This window comes from Girardinichthys multiradiatus, chromosome 9 (assembly GCF_021462225.1).
Source record: "Girardinichthys multiradiatus isolate DD_20200921_A chromosome 9, DD_fGirMul_XY1, whole genome shotgun sequence".
Classification (NCBI taxonomy): Eukaryota; Metazoa; Chordata; class Actinopteri; order Cyprinodontiformes; family Goodeidae; genus Girardinichthys; species Girardinichthys multiradiatus.
Window position 1 is genome coordinate 28,972,656 of NC_061802.1, and position 22,237 is coordinate 28,994,892.

The 22,237-nt window shown below is 41.1% G+C and overlaps 1 long non-coding RNA gene across 1 annotated transcript; it reads left to right on the forward strand.

Moving 5' to 3' along the window:
• Positions 1-370: 370 nt before the first annotated feature.
• Positions 371-21,636, forward strand: LOC124874188. The gene is made up of 3 exons (XR_007039718.1): positions 371-535; positions 2,562-2,684; positions 19,361-21,636. It is a non-coding gene; the product is annotated as an uncharacterized LOC124874188 (long non-coding RNA).
• The last annotated feature ends 601 nt before the right edge of the window (positions 21,637-22,237 follow it).

Genomic DNA, 22,237 nt, shown 5'->3' on the forward strand with positions numbered 1-22,237 from the left:
CGTTAGGCATCCTCCACAAATCCTGATGATACGTTCTTGTATTTTGAGAGAAGCTGAGATGGGATTCAGAAGTACCTGGGCACCCCTAAACAAGCCAAACGTCGCCTCTGACTAATATGAGGCTATACGAATAAATCTGCACACCTTAACTCGAACTACTTAAGCAGGACTGTTAGTTGTTCTCTATAATATTCAGGCTTCCTAAGTAAAGAATATGATGAATGCTTACACTATTTCCCAGCATTTAGTTAAAGAGCGTGACTTGTCCCCTCCCCATGATGTTGTTTTTGTGAGTTAAATTGGGCAATTCAAGCCACAGCAAGCCGGTAATGGCTTCAGTGCGAATTGTGCGCGTGGGGGCACGCTGACACCCACTGTGAGAAACTGCACGCGCCCCAGTTACATGTCCGCGCCTTGCCGTGACGAGGCTCGCGCTGTGATGAGAGGGGATGTAATGGATTTATAGCGCCGGAGGATTCCTGTGGGTCCGCAGCCTCAGTCGGGTTCGCCAACTAGTAACTTCTGTAATAAACTGGTGAGCCGCCTCCATCGTAAACACGAGCCAAAGATAGGAAAACATGCATCTCCACTTCTTTCCCACGGAGGGATACAGGTAGTTTACAGCAGATCAGATGCTGCGCTCTGGAAATGGGTTTAAGTAAGAAGATAATGGAGTCTTTGAGCACTTTTTGAAATTTTTGTATGCATGTTACCAATTTAGTACCAATTTAGATGTAAAGTGCATAGTATTTAGAAAGATATAACAAAGGTCCATCATTAAACTTTCCCAAAAAGGAATTTGCAAATAACATATCCTTTACTTATAACTAATTTCACAAATAAGAGTTAAATCATAAAGCATATCCAAAGAATGACAATTTTGTTGTGATATATTCAATAGTTTATCAGCTGCATGCTTAAGAGGTGTGTGTTAAATACCTTTTGCTTGTATAACACTTTTTTCAGAATTTGGTCTGTTGCAGGGCAGGGCCAGCCTAAGCTTATATGGGGCCTGAAGCAACATTCAATGCAGAAGCCCGCTTCCTGTTAAGCCCCTTACCCACCAGCCACAACTATCAGTGTTTAAATGCAGTTTTGGTTGAATCTGGAAGAAGAAGCCAAATTTATTTTCTGGACTTAAAAGCAACCACAGAATATTGGCATTTATTCATTGAGAGGTGTTTGCCAAAAGTCCTACACAAATAGCAGAACACATAGCATTCAACTCCAACTATTTTAACATGGCTATTAAACTATTACTATTATTCTTTGTCCATATTTGAAATATAATTCTTTAAAATTTGAATTTCAAATGATATAAAGTATTTCAATATAGCTACCCTCAAAGCAAACAAGCAAAGCAAAGCAAAATGTCAACAAACAAATTTGGAGAAAGTTTGAGATCTATGATGATTGCAACAATTTCTGCACTCTTGGGGTCCCCCTGTTGGTTTGGGTGGCTCTAAGCACCTGCAGTCTGGTTAAGTAACATTTTTTAGACAATTTAGTATCAGTATAGAAGAACTCATCCTTGATTTATTTATTGCATTTACCCTGAAAAATCAAAATGTCAAAATTTGCAATTCAGTCAAAAACCCGTATCTAAAATGGCCAGTTTATTCCCCTATATGTGTGTAACAAGTTATGACCAATAAATGCAAAATATGATGCATATGAATAAATATTTATTGGGATTAATTTGGAAATCTCCAACAGATAAAAAAAGCTTTTATTAGATGGTGTAATGTGATTTCATTTTGGGTGCAGCTAGGTGGTACACTCCCTCTTTTTCTCATGAGACCATCTTGTTAGGCTAGTTCTGCTGTCGATAAAGCTTTGATTTTAGGGGAATAATTTATGGTTTCTGTTGTCTGCTCCTCTTTGATCCAACCTTTTAAGCTGACCCCCTAACCAGCTGTCACTGAATCTGACTGTGCCTTCTGCTTAAGTAGTCAATAGCCCCATAGCCAGCTAATTTATTGTTAATATGTGCATTGATCACACTCCCTCTGGGACTGGACATCACTTAAGCTGATTTTAACTAAGTTGCCAAGTGGCATTACATGATGTAAACACCATTAAGTAACACATTTCAGGAATCTCAGTTAGATGAACAAGCTGTTGTATTCTTAAAGCTAAGTTATAAGTGCTATGAAGTGATTATGGAATTTTCCGGTGTGAACTATAATGAAATTTTCATGTTAATGTCATGCAAAACTAATTTGCTTTTGCAGTTCCACTTTTATTTTTGATGGATTAAAAACATATCAGGTCTTGTCCAAATATCCTGTCTTTAAAATCTCATTTGATTCCTATGTATTGCGTCAAAATGCAAACAGTGCTTAAAACTCCATGAGTGCTTACTAAGTTAACAAGTTAACTTCTCTCCATCCCTGCTCACCACTCACTGGCTGACCAACATTCCAGAACAAAAGAAACATTTAGTGTCTCCTTGTTTATTCCTGTGCTCGCTCTGTATTTATTCACTTCTGTCACTCATCTTTTTTTTTTTGGTCCTTCTCCCCACCTCCCTCTCCCCTGCGGCTTTCTCTCACACACAGCCATAGTGATGGTGCTGCAGCAGAAGGAGAAAGATCTTGGTGACCATCTGAAACCAATTATGGCGGCTCTGCAGCCACCCAGAAACTCTGTGACGGATGGGGATCTTTGTATTTATAGCTGGGGTAATTGGCAACATTCAGACATGCAGACACACACTTACACACACACAAAATATGAGGAAGTACAAAGAAAAAGACACTTTTAAATGTACACACAGTTAGGGTAGTTACACATTGTGTTTACACTCAGAAATAGACTTTATACACACACACACGCACAGGCCTCACAGGCAGCAGGAGTGCTGCAAAGTTGCTCCGTGCATGCATGTCTTGCCCGCAGTCAAAGTGACGTACCCTGTTTATGAATCAAAGATCTTTGTCATGGGAAGACAAACAAGGTTCCAGGATGGTCAGAGAGGCCTGTTTGTGTTCTCCACGGTCTAATCAGAGCTGATGTTTACGGCCCATCCTGCAGTCGGGACAGAGGTTGTGCATCCCGGCTATCTGTCTCGGCCTGTCAGCGCGTCAAACCTGCATGTGAAAACATATACAAAACACATCTGCCTCTTGTTAGGTGCCATAAATGGCTGCCATGTGGTCTGCTGATAAATAGGCCAGTCTATTTATTGGAGCTCAACAAATTGGCTACAAACACTGACAAGGACTAGAAGAACCATAAATATTGCTATGTGATGAAATCTTTAAACATGCTGCAGGTATTTTACAAGAATCCCACTCATTTGCCTTTTTTTATGTAGGAGGTGTTTCTTTTCACTGCTTTCTTCTTTTGCACACCGCCTTGTTAAATAGGTGTGGGTGTGGGTGGGAGACAATGGCACTCTAACCCCGAGAAGGTCTTAGGGTAAGTAGAAGGCTGGGCTGTTGCAAAAGCCATGCAGATCCACCACTCGAGAACGATAAAGAGCCCCGCTAAGGCGAACTCTCCGAGAGACGTAACCAGAAATTCCTGAATGAATCGGCAACAGACAAGCCCTAAATCCCATGTAATTACATATTTGGAGTTTATCAGGGTTTATGCGAAAATGCGCGAGCTTCCCTTCCCTGGTGGTCCTTAAACACATCCATATGTCTAGCATGTTTCCATTTCTGCTCCTCCTCCCTCTGCTGTCTCCCTTTCTCTTTCTCTTTACCCCCTCCTCCTTTATCCTCCTTCTCTCATTTTTCCTGTTCATGAAGAATGGCTGTGCCGTACAGATGGATGATGTGACCCGTTGGAGTGGTGTTTTCTTATTGTTAAGTTGTTGTTGACTCTCTAGACTCATAGTGTGACAGATCCAGTTTGGCGTTTTGCAGCATGTTGAGGCCATCACCAGCGAGCCGGAGAACTGGGTGGAAAGTGTGAAGCTGCCGCCGGTCCACATCGCACAGGCTGGAAAACACACACACACACACACACACACACACACACACAAATGTGGGGAGGCCTTCTAACGTGTGTGGGCCACTTTTTTTCATCTCCATTCCTTTTCGTCTGAACCTCTCTTGCTCCTTTTTTCTCAGCTTCTCCCTGCTTGAGAAAACCGATCTGTTTTAAAACACGTGCTAAATATTACCATATTTATATTTTCCTGTTTCAAAAAGGCAGCAAAGTGGGAGTGTGTGTTGTGGATTTGCTTTTGCTTTTTTTCCTTTCCTTTTTCATTTTTTCCCTCTGCAAGAGTCTCGGTCTGGGGGTTAGACTCTGTTTGAAACTTTAAACCTTTTTCATGGTTATTTGTTTTATGATTCTGCAGGACACTGTGTTTACACTGAGAGTGCAACATCTGGATTAGTTAATTTGTTGGGAATTAACTGAGCTCGGATGCTTACTGACCTCATCAGATGACATCTGTTTGATGTTTGGTGCTTTTGTTTCTCCAGCGTTTATTATTTTTCAGCAGGCTCATCAGAATACACTTCTTGTTATGTTTTTTATTTTTTTGAACAAATTAAGTCAACCATGCTGTTACATATCCCCAGCTACAGCTGTCCATAGGTTATTTGATACCTTATTTCTAATTAGATCATAGTGGTACTGTTTAATTTCCTAATAAGGGCAGACGTATTTGTAGTATGATTATATTAAAAATCTAACTGATTACATTCGCTTCTCTAAATATAAAGTTCTAAATCCTGTCAATGTTTGCACACAACAATAAATTAAGACAATCACTGTCCAAGTGATAAAAAATATTAATGAGACTTTCTTGTAAGCGAAAGCAAAGTGTAGGCTTCTCTCAGTCATCTTACCAACAGAGTGCAGCAACAGGTGGGGGAGGGGGGTCTTTCTGTTTGTCTATCCGTCTGTCTGTCATCTGCTAAGATTTTAGGAAAGGTATGATGGAAAATGTCTGTGGTTTTTAAACCACCTTTTAAAAACTCTGATTACCCTATTTCCTAAAACCAGCCCATGCTTGTTCTTAATATAGTAAGTGAATAAATCAAGTACAATAGCATAAAAGAAATATATATTTTAATATAGATACAATACAAGCATTTCCAAATGTGTAAAAAAGATTTGTTTGTTTTTAGATCTGTTCTTTCCACTTTTTCTCATAAACCAACAGCAAATATTCCTTCCTGATTCACACAGTTGGTAAGATGTCCCAAATAAGCCACCAAACAACTCACGGTAATTGAAGTTGTATCTTAAAGGATGTTTAAAGATGGGCAATTTTATCTGAATTAAAAGCAACCTGGTTGGAAATTATTGAAAGGACACTGGTCTCTCTTTTTGTTATTCAGAAATTATAAGCATGTGACTAGTTTTATAATTAGATCAGATAAGATTTAAATTAGTGAGTTACCCCAACAAGACTTTATGCTTAATATGCTGCTTAGAATTCAATCACACGTGTTGTGTATTGGCTTGGATGTCAATGAAAATGCCAAAGGAGATGGTGCAAATTTACATCTACTCATCCAAACATCCAAGTTAAAGCAGCAACCTAAACCAGAACCCCCAAAGCAGTTAGAGATGCATGATGTTACATTTACTTCCTGCTCCTTTAATGCTACTTTCTTTATCTGACTAAATCGTATGTCGTCCCCCCTTCCGAGCCTTAGTCGTGCTTTCTCTCCATGCTGTAATCCATTACAAAGCTCCTAGGGGTTCCCCTGGGTGATCTGCCCCGTTCACCTCTAATCTGGCTGAGCTGCTGTGATTCCATCACTCCCGTTGAGCCACACAGAAAGATAAGTCGGCCTCTACGTCCAACAGATGTGTCCGGCGCTTGATTTGTGTGTGTTTTATTGACTCTGGCCATCTGTTAATACAGTTGCTGGTTTCTCCTCTTGTGTTTGTTGATGCACACAGGCAGGGGAGCTCGGTTCCAACAGAAACATTTAGCGAAGGAGAGATTAGAGGAAAAGAATGAAAGATGGAGGGAGAGCAGGGCTGGAGTAATATTTCACTAAAAAGACTGCAGGTTTAACTGTTAACCCATGGCCTGTGTCTTGCAGAACAGAAGCATTTACATTTGTTTTCAGTAGAGTCGAGGTATTGATTCACAATAACACATGAGCAGTGTTACTTGATGGATAAGACTCAGATGTTAAGTGCTCTGCTTTCACAAAAATGGTAAGAGCTTAAATTCCTTCACTAGGAGGAAAGTGAAAGATGGCTTTAGAGATCTGAAATTCCTCCTTGTACCATTCCTCAGATTCTGTCTCAACTCAAAGGGCACATAAGCTGCAGTTCCTGTCAGCATTCCATGGATTCTCCATGTGTCTGTATTTATAAATATATATGTGCATTTCTGTGCATTGCAGAAATATCTTTGTTTGCAAAATGATAATAATGTGTAACAGTTGGAGATTCTGGGTTAAGTCTTTGTCTTGTGTTCTTGTGGAGGTTCCACTCAACTCCTTGTCTTCACTCTTACTGTGTCACTCCTCCTCGCAGACTTCACTCCCATGGTGTCTGTTTCCCTCTCCTCTTGTCTCACATAACACTTGTTTGAATGCCTTGAAAGCCACAGAGCTTATGAAAACTTTTGTCGCTCATCAATTATCCCCCTGTCTCTATAAACTGTAGAGAATGTGAGAAAGATTACACCTCCAATCCTAACCTGCTCATTTGACTTGAACTGCATCATTTAGTTTTCATGATCTCTGACAATATTTTACCACTGATATGTTTCATTTGTCGTTCATTTGATTTTGTTTTTCTCATGTGTTCCACCAAAAAGCCACATCCTAATTTTTTACTACCTCTTAATAAAGATCTAAGAGCCATCCACATTTTGCTGCCTTGCTCTGTGTGGCTACAGTGATTCTGACGGTACGCTCTGCACTTTGTCACGGTGAGGTGATTTCTTGATGGAGGCATCACTCGGCCAGCTAAAAGGCCCAGAACTCTTTGTGAACCTGCTGAAAGGGAGGTGGCAACCAGCCCGAGTAAGCAGAGTGAGGGGGAGCTGGGGACACTGCCTGTTGAAGGGGAGAAAAAAAGTCAGTAACTGGTCCTGTAAGAAGTGTGTTGAGCCAACAGTTACACATACTATAACAGAGAGGACGAAGGTTGACAGTTGAGATGAACAATAAAGGATTGAGTCTTATTTTTGCAAAGAGTCAATCAACAGTATAGATTTTCTTTAAATGAAAAGTTAAAAACAACCACATGGTGACTGTTTTCAATAATCAGAAGTAAAAGTAAGTGATTCCTTATTGTAATTTATTCAGTTCAGTTTGATTAAGTTTACATTAAATTAAGGTCCTTTTTTTATCTAACTAACAAGAGTAAAATTCTATCCAAATTCAAAACAATAAATCATCATTCCATTGCTAGTTAACTCAAGTGCAATCTCATCATACATTTAGATTCAGATCCACTTACCATGTGATAAGATCCACCATACTGTCCAATAACATCCAAATTATAATCCGGTAGAATTTGTGGTTAAAAGGGATGGAGGAGACATATTGAAGAAAACATAGAAGCACTGGGCCAGGACAAGGAAAATTGCGTATATAGAGTTAATGGCAGCAATGCCTCCATCAGTGGGTTCATATCGAGGAAAGAAACACAGTTACACATAAAGGCAATGAACATGGAGTATTTCCTTGGAAAACAGAAACAGAGGATCTCTAAGTTAATGGCTGCATTAACTTCATGAAGTGCTTTTTCAAGAAAGAAACACAGCTAAACACAGAAAACCCTGTGCCAGGAATGCTTTCTCGAAAAACAAAAAAAAGTGGACATATTAACAGCAGCAAAGGGAGTACATATATTCAATGGCTTCAATGCCTCCATCATAGTTTTTGAGGAAACACAACTAAATACAGGGTTACTGTGCCAGCAGTACTTTTTATCAAAAATGAAATCAGAGGGTACAGAATGAATGGCAGCAATACATTAATTAATGACTTTGTTGAGTAAATAAACACAACTAAACTGTTAAACACTGAGCCACCAGCATTTTCTATGGGAAAGAAAAAAAGTAAATGTTATTGGCATTATTATCTCCATCAATAGCTTTATCAAAGAAAGTAAAACAGCTAAACACAAAAGCTGGGGCAGGAGTACCTGGGAAAGAAAATCTAGGAGAGTACATAGTTTATGGCAAAAATACCTATGGCTTTAACAAGAAAAGAGACACAGCTAAACACAAGCAGTGGATCAGGCGTACCATCAAAGGCCAGAAAAAGACAAAACCAGAACATAAAATTCACTGCATTGATTATTAGAAGTAAAGCATAAATGCAGACTGTATTTTGTTTTAATTGTAAAATATCTGCTTTTGTCAATACAAGGAATATAGAGCTTTAATACTACTCAGATTATTAATCCTTATTCAACCCTCAGGAGAATTTTCTGGTCTCTTATCCTCTTACCTCATCAGTTCTCAGTTCACCTGACAACTTTAACCATGCAGTCCACATTCAAGCCTGAGAAATATATCAGAAAGAAAACTACTCAGAGTCAGAGCTTTTACAATATATGTCCTATGAGGTAGAACGCAGACAGACTTGAAGTGAAAAAAAGTATTTGGTATACTTTAACAGGCTAGAAGTAAAGTAATGTATCTCCTAAATAAATTAAGTCTCCTTGAACCGCCACCTTAACGTGGTGGATTGGTTTGAGTGCTCGAATGATCGTAGAGGCTATGTTGTCTGGGGCTTAAATGCCCCTGGTAGGGTCTCCCATGGCAAACAGGTTCTAGGAGACGGGTCAGACAAAGAGCGGTTCAAGAACCCCTCATGACGACTACTAAATCAAGGAATGTGACATCGCCTGGTACGGCGGAGCCAAGGTCCCACCCTGGAGCCAGGCCTGTGGTCGGGACTCGTCGGAGAGCGCCTGGTGGGTGGGTTGCTCCTCGTTGGACCCGGGCGGACCAAGCCCGAACGAGACACGCGAGGCCATCCCCCAGTGGGCCCACCACCTGCAGAGGGAACCATGAGAGACCAGTGCAAAGAGGATTGGGCGGCGGACGAATGTGGAAACCTGGGCGGCCCGATCCCCGGATGCTTAGGCTGGCTCTAGGGACATGGAATGTTACTTCGCTGGGGGGGAAGGAGCCTGAGCTTGTGCGGGAGGTCGAGAGATATTGACTAGAAATAGTCGGGCTTGCCTCCACGCACGGCGTGGGTTCAGGAAAAAATCTCCTCATGAGGGGCTGGACTCTCTTCTACTCTGGAGTGGCCCATGGGGAGAGCCGGCGGGCTGGGGTGGGTTTGATTGTTGCCCCCCAACTCAGCCTCACCTCAGTCTCGTGTTGGGGTTTACCCCAGTGGATGAGAGGGTCGCATCCCTGCACCTTCAGGTTGGGGACAGGTCTCTGACTGTCATTTCGGCCTAAGGGCCGAGTGGTAGTGCAGAGTACCCGGCCTTCTTGGCGTCCCTGTCGGGGTGCTGGATAGTGCCCCTCCCGGGGACTCCATTATTCTGCTGGGGGACTTCAACGCCCACGTGGAAAATGACAGTGACACCTGTAGAGGCGTGATCAGGAGGAATGGCCTCCCCGATCTGAGTGGTGTTTTGTTATTGGACTTCTGTGCTAGTCACGGATTGTCCATAATGAACACCATGTTCAAACATAAGGGTGTCCATCTGTGCACTTGGCACCAGGACACCCTAGGCAGGTGGTCAATGATTGACATTGTTGTCGTATCATCAGACCTTCAACCGCATGTTTTGGACACTCGGGTGAAGAGAGGGGCTGAGCTGTCCACTGATCACCACCTGGTGGTGAGTTGGATCCACTGGAGGAGGAGAAAGCCGGACAGACTTGGCAGGCGTAAGCGCATAGTGAGGGTCTGCTGGGAACGTCTGGCGGAGCCCTTGGCCAGGGATGTATTCAACTCTGACCTCTGGGAGAGCTTTGACCAGATTCCGAGTGATGTTAGAGACATAGAGTCCAAGTGGACCATGTTCTCTGCATCTATTGTCGATGCTGCCGCGCGTAGCTGCGGCTGTAATGTTTGTAGTGCCTGTCGCAGCGGCAATCCCCGAACCCGGTGGTGAACACCAGCAGTAAGGGACACTGTCAAGCTGAAGAAGGAGTCCTATCGGCTGTGGTTGGCTTGTGGGACCCCTGAGGCGGCTGACGGGTACCGTGAGGCCAAGCGTGCCGCGGCCCGGGCAGTGGCAGAGGCAAAAACTCGGGCCTGGAAGGAGTTTGGTGAGGCCATGAAGAAGGACTACCGGTTGGCCCCGAAGCGATTCTGGCAAACCGTCCTCAGGAGTGGGAAGCAGTGCTTCGCCAACACTGTTTACAGAGGGGGTGGGGAGCTGCTGACCTCGACTGGGGACATTATCGGGCAGTGGAAGAGTACTTCGAGGATCTCCTCAATCCTGCCATCACGCATTCCCTAGTGGAAACAAAGGCTGGGGACTCGGGGTTGGACTCTTTCATCACCTAGGCTGAAGTCACCGAGGTGGTTAAAAAGCTCCGCGGTGGCAGGGCTTCGGGGTGGATAAGATCCGCCCTGAGAACCTCAAGTCTCTGGATGTTGTGGGGCTGTCATGATTGACACGCCTCTTCAACATTGCGTGGCGGTCGGGGACAGTGCCTCTGGACTGGCAGACTGGGGTGGTGGTCCCCCTTCATAAGAAGGGTGACCGGAGGGTGTGTTCCAACTACAGGGGATCACAATCCTCAGCCTCTCTGGTAAGGCCTACGCCAGGGTATTGGAGAGGAGAGTCCGGCTGATAGTCGAACCTCGGCTTCAGAAGGAGCAGTGGGGTTTTCGTCCCGGCCGTGGTACACTGGACCAGCTCTATACCCTCTACAGGGTACTCGAGGGTTCATGGGAGTTTGCCCGACCAGTCCACATGTGGTTTGTGAACCTGGAGAAAGCATTCGACTGTGTCCCTCGTGATGCCCTGTGGGGGGTGCTCCAGGAGTATGGAATCGGGGGCCCTTTACTAGGGGCCATCCGGTCTCTGTACAAGCGGAGCAGGTGTTCGTTTCGCATTGCCGGCACTAAGTCGGACCTGTTCCTGGTGCATGTTGGACTCCGGCAGGGCTGCCCTTTGTCACCGGTCCTGTTCATAACTATTATGGACAGGAGTTCTAGGCGCAGCCAAGGGCCGGAGGGGGTCTGGTTTGGGGACCAGTGGATTTCGTCTCTTCTTTTTGCAGAAGACATGGTCCTGTTGGCCCCCTCTAGCCAAGACCTACAGCCTGCGCTGGGGCAGTTCGCAGCCGAGTGTTAAGCGGCTGGGATGAGGATCAGCACCTCCAAGTCCGAGGCCATGGTTCTCGAACGGAAAAGGGTGGCTTGTCCTCTTCAGGTTGGAGGGGAGTTCCTGCCTCAAGTGGAGGAGTTTAAATATCTCGGGGTCTTATTCACAAGTGGGGTTAAGAATGGAGCGGGAGATTGACAGACGGATCGGTGCAGCTGCCGCAGTAATGGGGGCGCTGTGCCGGTCCGTTGTGGTGAAGAGAGAGCTGAGCCAAAAAGCGAAGCTCTCAATTTACCGGTCGGTCTTCGTTCCTACCCTCACCTATGGCCATGAACTTTGGGTCATGACCGAAAGAACGAGATCCCGGATACAAGCGGCTGAAATTACCGTCGTCCGTAGGGTGGCTGGGCACTCCCTTAGAGATAGGGTAAGGAGCTCGGCCATCGGGGAGGGGCTCGGAGTAGAGCCGCTGCTCCTCTACATCGAGAGGAGCCAGTTGAGGTGTCTCGGGCATCTATACCGGATGCCTCCTGGACGCCTTCCTTGGGAGGTGTTCCAGGCACGTCCCACCGGAAGGAGGCCCAGGGGATGGCCCAGGACACGCTGGAGGGACTATGTGTCTCGGCTGGCCTGGGAACGCCTTGGGCTCCCCCCGGAGGAGCTGGAGGAGGTATCTGGGGAGGGGGACGTCTGGGCGTCTCTGCTAAGTCTGCTGCCCCGTGACCCGGTCCCGGAGAAAGCGGAAGATGACGAGTACAAGTACGAGTACGAAGTAAAGTAATGTATCTCCTAAATAAATTAAGTCAGAGACAAAATTCATACACTACATACTTTTCTGTTGAAGAACAATCAGTCAATAAACTGACTATAAGGAAAATCAAATCATCTGCTTTCATTTTACCTGGAAGATCAGCCATTTTCCTGTTTGAAGATACAAAACTTGTCTGTAGAAAACCTCTCCCAGTGCCTCACCCCAAAATTAAATATTTCAGCAACAGATGCCGACAAATGAACATCAAGAGAAATCTGCAGAATTATGAAATAAAGTTCAAACAGAACAACTGGGAGAAGGTAAGGATAAAGAATTATTATGGGGAAATTGAACAGTACTGCTTTAGGCTTGTGTTGTAGCTCATAGCACATTCCAGTGTTAAAAAGAATAATGAATTAATTAAAAAGTTTGGCATGGCTTATAAAGCATAATAAATTAGCTAAACAAATCAAATTGCCAGCTACATGGACTTTAGAGGCATGATTATTTGTCAAATAGTTATGAAAGATGGGAACAAAAGTTACCAAACCTTTTGTCATGGCCTTGTATCTTTTCATTTCATGGAAATATGTAAAAATTGGAGCACTAAAAAACTTTAGGTCATGGAGTGCATTCCTTATGTTTAGCACACAAACTATCATAAAGTTAACCAAAGAAACACAGATTCTATGATTTTTTTGACTTTTTGCCTAAATTTTGTCTGGATTAATCTGTAAATCTTCACCAAAAGATTATAAGACCATAAAAAGATGGAACGAGTTTTATAAGTTTAAAGTTATTTTTTTTGTTTTACAATGAATCAAGTTTGCAATAATAGGATGTGTTTTGAAATTGCAAGTTTTAAGTCATATTTGGCTCAAGACTTGGAGCATTTTGCTGAACACACAGAGCAATGGTTGGAAAAATCTGTTTTATTTCCCTATAAGCTTCAACTGTGAAGTAATGGCTCTTTAAATACGCTGAAGTCATCCTGTCTCACCGCAGTGGTCTGTTCTCTTCTTCTACTATTTTGTAGGCCATAAAAAGTGCCACCTAATCCATGTCCCACTCCAGTGCTACCTCACCACGTTCAGGAAGTAGATAATGCTTTAATGGGTACTTAATTAGGTAACTGACCCCGCTATCTGAGGGGGGATTGGGATAACAGGGTGATGGAAGGGTTGGGGGCACAGGTGAGAGTGGAGAGGGTAGGCCCAAGGTGCTTCCTGTGTCACATGACCGGTGAAGGTTTCCCATCAACCCTTTGAACTAGGACAGGAAACACTGGAAACACTTTCATCGGGCCGATGTGTCATCACACCCAAGTCCTATGTATATGTATGGGACTGTCTGAAAATATACAAAGTCCAATTTGCCCGGGACAGTCCAACCTCAGGATAATGAATCACATGTGATCTGCATCTGATACGCAGCCTGAGTCATCTCCAGATGTTTCAACAGGATTACTTCCAGTTCTGGAGTGGAGCGGTGGATTTTCAAAGTGAAACCCTCAGCTTGTTTCATCAAAAGACAGAAGGAGTCAACAAACTGGCATAAGGAGCAAAAGAAAGCCGTTAAGGATTCTGCACCAGAATGCTTTTAGTGCCTCTTAGAAGTATGCCAAAGTGTTTGCCGTGTGTGTAATTGGGAGCACAGATGCCAAATGAGAGGAGTGGTGAGGTCAAGCACAGAAGAGGAAGTAACTTAGGTACCAGGCCATCAGATAAAAGCCTACAGGTGGAACCTAATACAGTGCTGCACATGCATAGCTGTGGAGCTTGTTTACTCTGTTGCCGGTATGTACAAAATGCTGCTGCCACTGCATCATGTGTTTGCTCATGCAAAGGGTTGCCCATACAGTGTTGCACTTCTACTTTTTGGTTTTTGAAAACATGGTATGAATTTGTGAAGCCTCGTGCAAACCTTGGCATGATGACACACGCACGATTGTAGCCTCTCATCCCTCAAAATATATATGTGGTATCTTGAGTTTACAGCTTAATCTGCACTGCGCTTAGGGTTTCATCTGCATTCACCTTACAGATTAATGGTATTATGAAAGGGAGGAGTACTCTGGGAGGCCTGAAGTGTGTGTGAACCTGTGTGTGGGTTCCAGCGATTGCCCCTGTATGTTTCTGGCTGTGTGCATCAGAGAGAGAAGCCCAGCAGGCAGTGTTGTTGTAGGTGAGGGTGAGGAGCCCCCTGATGGGCAGCTGTGGCAGAGAGGCCAGCTTTGATCACAGGCCCCCAAAGGAAGAGAAGGAGGAGGTTAGAGGAGAGAGACAGGAGGGGATGCAAGTGCTACAGAATGGTGAAGCAGGATGACTGTCCTTAAATTGGTTGGACTTTGTCAACCATGACAAGCCGCCTGCTCTGCTAAAGCACTCAATTGGCTTTTACAGGTGTATCTCAACAAAATAAAGTATTTGCATAAGGTTAATTGTTTTGGTAATTTACTTCAAAAAGTAAAACATATATATTATGTAGCTTCATTACACAGAGAAAGTGTTTTTTTCTTATTAATGGTTCTGATTGTGAAAACACATAATTCAGTTTCTAAGAAAATTTGAATATTAAATAAGACTGAATTTTAAAAAGAAGTTTTAATGCAGAAATGTTATGTTAAGGCCATGTTATGGTCAGCAGTCATGGAAAATACTGCTGTCTAGCAGACAATCATTTGCAACCTAAGTGCTGTATCCATCTTATTAATGGAAAGTTGATTGGAGGGAAAAATGGGGTCTAAAAAAGTGCACAAGCAGCAGGGATTACTGCACCCTTAGGAAGATTGTGAAGCAAAGCCTATTGAAGAGTTTTGGTCAAATTCATAGGGCTTGAAATGTAGTCAATATCCACCAGCAAATGGTCTGCAATTATCTTGTTCCTTGAGTCAAGTCATTTCTCAACCAAAGACAACGTCAGAAACATCTTAGCATTGCTAAAGACAAATAGCAACCCGGGTTTCCATAACGTCTCAGCAAAGCCATAAGCAGATCATCTCCATGCTATACTAATGCAGTAATTTAAAAGGAGCCTTAACTGAAGTATTGAAGCATTATACTGTAGTACATGGGCATCTTCTGAGAAACCTTGGGTTTTCATTAGCTGTAAGCTATAATCATAAAAATTAACTAAAATAAACACTGTGTAATTAATCTATATGTTTCGATTTTTGATGTCATTTATTTTCCAACTAATTTCAAATGTGGCCACATCCGAACTTCCTCCGCTAATGACAGAAACAAATGAGTCCTGTAAGGTGTGTTCCAAACAATTGAATAATTCATACATTCAATAAGCTCCTGGCAAGGAATAGATTGTCGCCAGATAGGGTTACCAGCGATTCTGTGGGAATCGCAGAAGGAGACAACCTAACCAAGGGCATATGTGCAGAGAGCTGTGCGGCCAGAAAATGTATTCACACAAAATTCATGGTTTGCCTAAGGTGGCTGTATTTAATTGGGGCCCTTTATTCTTCTTAACGAGGCGCTCTTGCTGTGACCTCTAGATTTCTCATATTTGTGACCTCTTTAATCGCATTTAAATGTGGTCCTTTGTTTGCAATCTACTGTTGTAATATTTTGCATAAAATTTTCTTTCTAAAAATGCTCTACAAAACCAAATGAGATTAATTCCATGAGCAGTTTTGAAATCTGATTATTTTCTCGCAATATGTTCTGGTCCATACATACAGGGGCTCCTGTGCAAAAAAATCTGCAAAGCTCAGGGGAAAATAAATGATACTTCAAAATGTAATAAAATCATGAAAGTTGTCTTTGAACGGCGGGACACTGCAGTCTTGAGGAGTCGCCTGCTTTCTCTGCCAAGCACTGCAAACATCCCCCCGTTATTCGCCTCTATTGGCCTTGACACACTCCGAGAGAAAATTCAATTTGACAAAATAAATTAATACCAGCGCGCCACTGCAACAGGAGTGCAGCTGCAGCGACATGTAACTGGTTCTGCTGGGATGCGAAGACCCTGTAAAACGTGTCAGCTATGCAGCGCTTTTCACTTTCTTTTTTTGGTAGGATTGGATTCCGTATTTTTTTCAAATCAATTCAGTTTTATTATATAGCGCCAAATCATAACACCTATCGTCAAAAGGCACTTTACAAAAAAAAGTAAATTTAACTGAATCATACAGATTCCAAATCAAATACATATGACTGATTGATCCATTAATCCTAGTTATCAAACAATGCAAATTCAGCTTCCCGGATTATTTATGGTGCAAAACCTATTGTTATTATTTTTAATTACAGGAAACATTTATGTATTATTTGTTTTCATTTTTATGTTTAGAAAGTATTTATGATTTTTTAAATCAGCTTAAATATTTACTACTATTATTATTATTATTATTATTATTAATAATAATAATAATAATAATAATAATAATAATAATACATATTATTAATATTATTAGAAGTAGTAGTATATTTACATTTATGAAGGGCATGTTTATAAAAATTATCTATATTTTTACTATAAAACAATAACAAATTAATGTTAATAAATAAATACATAAATAAATTAAAATGTTCCCTTGTTTTTCTAGGTAATTAATGTCATCCTTCACTGTACAACAGCTTCTTCAAAGTGTGTGGAAATGGTGAACATGTGTATCCGCTTTAACTGCATTATGCAGCTTTCATCCCGTCACGTGGTCCAGGGATGAAGAATCATTTTCTTAACCCCTTCGTTCAACTGCATAATGTTCCAATGTATTAGAATGGATGGCATTTAGAAAGAAAAAATCTGAATAGAAGAAGAACAAGAAAGAATCAATGACAGAACTTGGACATGGATACTAGATGTTGTCAGGCCCAATTGTATTGGATAGATTGGATTATATTACTAACAAGTGTGTGTTATTTGGTGCAGCAGAGCACACAACTCACATCAGATCATCTGCTCTCTATGGCTACCAAATCAAACTGATGACACAATGAGGAAAAAAATTTAAACAATTTTATTTATTTTAATTTAAAAAATCAAGTTTTGCCTTTGAAATTGCACCATTTTGCAGATACTTTCATTTATTTTTGCAGATGGGAATTATTTGGAACTGGCGCTCAAACAGAAATCCCATGCGTTTTAATTATGGCCTTGTTGATCTCCGTATGTGGAGAAAGAGTGACGCTTGTTGGGCCACAAGCGCGGAGCACCGCTTCTCTGCATACAGTGAAAGTCCTGCATGCGCACACTGCGTCTGGTGTGGTTTGCAAGGAGTACAGATGCCATATGCTGCTTGTCCTGCGTAATGCATGTGCGCCTTGTGGGAGTAAGCTAAAAAAGAAAAACAACGATTAGACTCGAGTGTGTGAGTCCAAACAAACGAATCAAAGCCCCGTTGTGTTAGTGGGAAGATGACTAGGGGGTGATCACCTCCCACCCCTAGTCTCTCTGCTTCTCTGTGCGCTGACCCCTTGTTTGAGTCCTGCAGAGTGGGGCCGACACACACAGATGGGCTGCAGTCTCCTTCTGTGACGCCTCTCAGGCTTTCACCATCTCTGATTTAGTCTCAGTCTAAATTACATCTGTCTATCTATCTATCTATCTATCTATCTATCTATCTATCTATCTATCTATCTATCTATCTATCTATCTATCTATCTATCTATCTATCTATCTATCTATCTATCTATCTATCTATCTATCTATCTATCTATCTATCTATCTATCTATCTATCTATCTATCTATCTATCTATCTATCTATCTATCTATCTATCTATCTATCTATCTATCTATCTATCTATCTATCTATCTATCTATCTATCTATCTATCTATCTATCTGTCTGTCTGTCTGTCTGTCTGTCTGTCTGTCTGTCTGTCTATCTATCTATCTATCTATCTATCTATCTATCTATCTATCTATCTATCTATCTATCTATCTATCTATCTATCTATCTATCTATCTATCTATCTATCTATCTATCTATCCGAAAAAAGATCAATAAAACATCCTGACACCCAGGCAGACAAAAATACAGTGTTTCTGGGTTTTCCTGCTGACACACAGAGGATGTGGTTGTGCTCCATCAAACATAATGACAGGACCGCCTAACTGTCACGCTTGGGACATCTTATCCAAAAACAATATGAAGCTTCATGATTTACTTAAGCTCCTGGCCACACTTTAAAATTGGGAAATTGTTGCACAGTGATAATATAAACAATCATATGAAAAACAGTCACAATATCTGGATGTAGACAACAGTGTTTGCAAAAAATTATATAATTATACTCAGCTGGATTTGCGTTTTTTTGTTTGTTTCTTATTTAGCCTAGATATCCAATGTTAGTGAAGATAGGGTCTCTGATTTTAAGTTATTTTAAAGCGACAAACTTGCACTTATTTTTTGTCGTGTCTTGTGAAATATCCGCGCAGCCTGTGTGGGCCTGCAGCGGTGAAAACCTCATGTCTTAAAAGCGCTGCAAACTATCCGAGCCTCAACCGCTCTCAGTCCCTCCCAACCTCCCAAGCAGACTTGCACAGAACTCGTTGCTCTGCTCCAGAAGTAGATATGGAGTCTGAATGGATTGCTGGGGGCCCCAACAAAGCGATGGAGCATCGGGGGCCCCAGCTGTGCAAAGGGGGCTGTGTTTGCAAAAGTCTCCGATCGGTGGTGGAGATGATGTGGAGGATCGGGTGGGTTGTGGAGTCTGGGGGGGGCTGGGTCTCCCTCTGCATTAGGCAGTAATAGGTTCGGGATGACCTAAACGATTTGTTGGCTGGGACAATAAATCTGTTGTGTGTTTCTTGGCATGCTGAGGGGAGGATTACAAGTTGTCGCACAAAGGAATGCAAATTGCAAGCCAAACTCTCCAAGAGGCCTGTGAAGTAGCCAGCTATTTAGAGTATTTGTGCCAGATCTCTGCTTCTCTCGCTCACTATTTTATGTTTCTCCATTAGTCCTAATAACCGTGAAGAGCTTGAGAGTAGCCACTGTATTCATCTCAAATCAATGGCTTTCCCTGCACCAGGCCCTATATGGACCCCCGCATTTGCATTCTATCCTGTGAGATGACCAGCGGAACAATTGGCGTTAAGTCTCTTTCAGGTGGCCAAATGGAAAATCTTGAATCCTAAATAACGTTTTTCTCTCAGCCCTGCCGCTTGAATCCACTTCACCCGATTAATTTTTTGAGCATACTTTTTGCCACTGGTTGAACCCTTAAGTGTGGTGGAAAATACCAGATATAGTGCTTTTTAAATCTCTGATTTGTATTAATATTTATGAATGATGATATAAATTGCATTAACATACATTACAGACTACATTAAGCAGGTTCATTATGAAGGCTAAGAGTTGAAGAAGTCAATGTCAGGACTTGATTGAGTTTAACCTAACTTTTTTGGTTTTATCTAGACTTTGATAGATCTTTCTGACATGTTTCTGTGTTGCAGATGCAGGTGCTTTGAGGGGCATTGCAGAGGAATTGCAGCTTGGATTCATCTACCCTCTTTCACACCTCCTCCTTGTGCCTGCAGAAGGAAATACAGGAGCAGCAGTCATATTTTCTCCATCAATCTATTCATCCATATTGTATGCCCACTTAGCTCTTGGAGGGTTGAGGTGGTGGTGGAATCTGGCGACTAATGTGCAGAGTCAAATAGATCAGCAAATGTTATTTTGAATATATATAATGTGAGGTTTCCAGTTGAGTTAATCATCAATAATGACACCAATAAATTGATTTGCATACTCTCTTTCAACATTCCCCCCATTTATCTGTAGACTGAGTTCCCAATTAACCACATTTTTAGTTAGCTTATTTCTTTAGTTACATAATTCAGTAAATTTTCTATATCATATCCATTGCAGAAAATGCTTGTGTCATTGGCAAAAAATACCAGTTTCATTACTTCTGATTTAATGTAAGTCATTCACATGCAATATAAAGAACTTGGGACCCAGCAACAGCCCCTGAGGAACCCCACAAGCAATGTCCAAATATTTTGAACACAGCTCTCAACACTATATATGGTTGTCTGTTTGTCAATTAACTTTTAAACCATTGCAGAACATCCCCCCAATATAATACAGTTCTAGGTTTTGTTTTATCCATAAATCATGATTCATTGTATCAAAAGCTTTTTTAATGTCAACAAACATTCCAATAGCAAGTTTTTTTTTTCTTTATTGTCAATAGCGGTTATTTGTTCAATGGCTTCTAGTATTGCCAGTGCTGTTGACTGTCTTAAATCTAAAACCGAAATGATTTTCGCTGAAAAAATAGTTTTTCTAAAAAAAGATTCTAAACCTTTATCAAAGTTTTTCTTTGTGGCAATAGAAAAAAACGGTCTGTAATTGGTTCATTGGAGTTTATCTCCTACAGGGGTATTGTCTTTTTCACATTATCCAGAAATAAAAGAGTTTAAACAAGAAATTACAGATGTGCGTTATACATTTTGAAATTTCCTCACTTACAAGTTCAATCAGAGACATATTCATGCTATGTAATGCAATGTGTTCAGTCTTATGTGTTTAAGCTAGAGTTTACTCAGATGATCCAGTAGCTATGATGGATTCTGTCATGAATGGCAGAGCTGAAGCAACCGATGATGATGCCGAACTCCTTCACAACTTGATCAGTTCATATTACTTCTGTTTTAATGACTTTTCATTGGTTACAAGTTCACTTTAGAATTCATTATAAAAGTCTGACTTCAACCTTTAGGGTCATGCGTGGTTAAATTTCCTCCTATATTACCGAATTGTTTAACCCACATAGTCCAACTCAAGCCTTCAGGTCCTCAAACCAAAATCAACTCGTTGGCCGAAGAATCAGGTATATAGCTCAAGGGATCGCTCTTTCCAGGCTGTTGCAACACCACTGTGGAATGAGCTTCCTTTGTTTTTACTATATTTTAAGAATCTGGACTAATTTAAAAAGCAGCTGAAGACATGTTTTTTCAAATGTACTTTCCCTTTTTAGATGTATTTTAAGTATTATTGTAATCATTTGTTTTAATCATTTGTAATAATCCATTATTTGTTTATCCTTTTAATCATGTTTTAATTTTCTTGCTTTGCCTTTGTTAAAAACTTTAGGATTGTATCTTTGAAAAGCTGCTATATTAAAACAAAGTTGACTTATTTTCTTCTAATGCCTTATATAATCTCACCAGCTCTGACACTTATATTTGAAAATGCTAATATTTCTATTTGCTATTTAATAATAGAAAATGCTACATAATGCATGTCCATAATCTGTCATAAGTCAAAAGTCTGCCATAGGGTTTACTAATACCAGCAGAGCATCTAAAGTCTTGTGCATCTTGTGATGTCATCGACCCAAATACAAGTCAAGGATTTTTTTTTCTTTTCTTCTGAGTTTTTTCTTCAAGGTTTTTAGAAAAACTTTGTATTTTTCTGAAATCTTGCTTTGGAAGTCAATACTTCATTAACCAGCTGTGTTTTTATTGTTCACATACATTTGTTTGTGGAAAGAATACATACCTGGATGCTATATTTCAGTTCACTATCAAATGTTATGAATTTTCATCTTTAAAGAAAAACTACTAACTATATCCCCAGTGGAAAAAAATATCAGCACAAAAATACATGTGTACTATAATAGTCCAGTTTTGTTATTATTTAACTCAGGAAAGCTTCATAGATTGACAGTCGAAAGTTAAATATGAACAAGACCCATTTAAAATAAACAATTTATCTCAAGGATTATTTTTTAACTAATGTGAAATGACTGATATGACTCTGAAGCAAATTGCATTCTGTCAATTTAATTCATTGTTGGCTTGTTAGTTACCCGTAAATCAAGTGGAGAAAAGGAGACACAGGAGCACTGCGGTGAGGTTAACAATAGTTAGGCCCCCAGATAAAATTCTGCTTAGGGCTTCATAAAGCTTTAGAGCAGCTATGTCTGTTTGTCAATGTGGATCGGGCTGGTTTGTGCACCAGAGTGGACAAATCTGCTTGGTACGGAAGATCAGCATGATCTTGAATGAATAAATGTCACACGGTAGTTTATTTAGAACATTTACATTGCTTTACTTCTTTATTTACAATGTTAGTCCAAATTAGAAGATTATAGATTCTTAAATGCTTTCTGGTGTAACAGTGTTTTTACACAATGCATGAAATAAACTATTAGGACAAATATCCAGTCCCACTGCAGACAAACTGCTACAGTCAGGCTAGACTCAGATATATAGCTAAATGCATTACTAAGTTGAAATAAATCCCTTGTCTAAGCCTATGATGTGTTTTAGCTCATAGGAAACAGCAACATTTCTCTCAGCTTATTTGCAATACATTGT